The sequence below is a fragment of the Carlito syrichta genome, unplaced genomic scaffold, assembly GCF_000164805.1.
Source record: "Carlito syrichta isolate Samal-C Ts95f unplaced genomic scaffold, Tarsius_syrichta-2.0.1 Scaffold303127, whole genome shotgun sequence".
NCBI lineage: Eukaryota > Metazoa > Chordata > Mammalia > Primates > Tarsiidae > Carlito > Carlito syrichta.
This window is the reverse complement of record NW_007247223.1, coordinates 207,526-209,266: the sequence shown is the minus strand read 5'-3', so window position 1 is coordinate 209,266 and position 1,741 is coordinate 207,526.

Sequence of the window (1,741 nt, the reverse complement as noted above, 5' to 3'; positions counted from 1 at the left end):
AAATAGTAGCTGTCACACTCTGAACAAGGAAATGCAGGGCTTCCAAGATGGCGGCCATGGGCTGAAGCAGACAGAGTTTCGGTAATTAACGAAACAAAAGAAAACGTTCTACCTGGCTAGGGGCAGGGCGACAAAACTATCATGGTAATTTAGTTTCTAATCTTAGCCCTAGGGGAAACAGCTTTCGGGAACAAGGACTACCCAGTCTACCAGGAAATAGAAGTAAAAAAAAATATCTAGAAAGAAGCTAAAGACAGAAACAATTCCGCCATGCACCTTCCATCAAGTGTACTGAGATTCACTTGTAAGTTTTACTGCCATGTATGCACACTGGTCACCAATCACACGCCAATATCATAGGTATAACTGATATCCTATGTCAGAGGCGATCTTCCAGATGGGCCTTTACAGGCCTCAGCCATGTAGCTATAGATGTTGGCTCCCAACACATTAGTAAGAAAATATCACAATTTTGAGTAAAATATAGCATTTCATTCCAGAAGTAGTCAGGTTGTGGTCCAGGTTGGAAACTGGCTACTAGATGCTTTGTTTATTTGTTTTACTTCTCACAGCTGGTTTTTGTCTTCAGTTGATCTTGGTTTCCACAGCATCCTTTTGTTGTACCAACACAGTGGTCAACTTTACTGCCTTTTATTGGACTTAGATTGTCATTTTTATGTAAAAGAACAAATAGTTTTCTAAACTCTATGAAGTAATACGTGGCATCAAACACATCTAGCACTTACTATGTACTATGCATATATTTAATGTTTACATATTAAATTATATTTAATTTAATTTAGAGTTTCTATAATGAATTAATTGTATATATTTATTAAATGAATGACTATTTGGGGACCACAGTTCCTGAAACCTTCTGGAATTCTTATTAATCAGGAAATTCATTTTATCTCCCTCATACTTTTGACACTTTGTTTCCAGAACTCCGTGTTGTATTCTGTTTTGGTGTGGTCATCCTTCTCTTATTTCAGCATGGGCCCTTACATACGTTTCTAACAAAGACTGCAAAAGAGGCACATTTTTCTAGAACTTTTTATTGGAGAAGGCTACGCTACTGTGTAATAACAAATCTTCAAGTCTTACAGTATTCCCATAACATTAATTGTTTTAATTAATAAAACATTAGACCACCATAGTGAAATACTGAAGAGGATTGAGGGCTTCAGGGCTCTGTGTCAGTCATGAAGGGACATAAGTTCTCCCTATCTATGACACTGGAGACTTAAATCACTCCCAAAGCCACTGAGAAGGGGAGGAGGGCGTTTGCCTCATCCCATAAGGAAAATTTTATTTTATTTTTTAAAAATAGGGACTTTATATCCAGGCAAGAAGCGACATGTACATAATTGGTAGCACATTCTACTGGCCAGAAATCAATCACCTGACCTTACTCAACTGCAAGGGGGTATGGGAGCTATAGATTTTATGTATGTCTAGAGAAAAAGGAATGTGTTTGCTGAACACGTGTTTGCTATGCCACATCTTAGATAGCTGACAATATCTTTTTCTTCTCATACTTGAGGAATAGTTTGTCAAAGCATGGAATCATTTTTCCTCTGAATTTTGAAAATTTCTTCATTCTTTTCTTAAGAGGCACAGTGTTATTTTCACATTTATCCTTTGCGATCTTTTGCTGGTGTTCCAATCTTTCCTGAGGATCTTCCTGGTGTAGACCAGTTTCAGTTCGTCGTACCAGGAGTTTTATGGGATCCTTGCATTC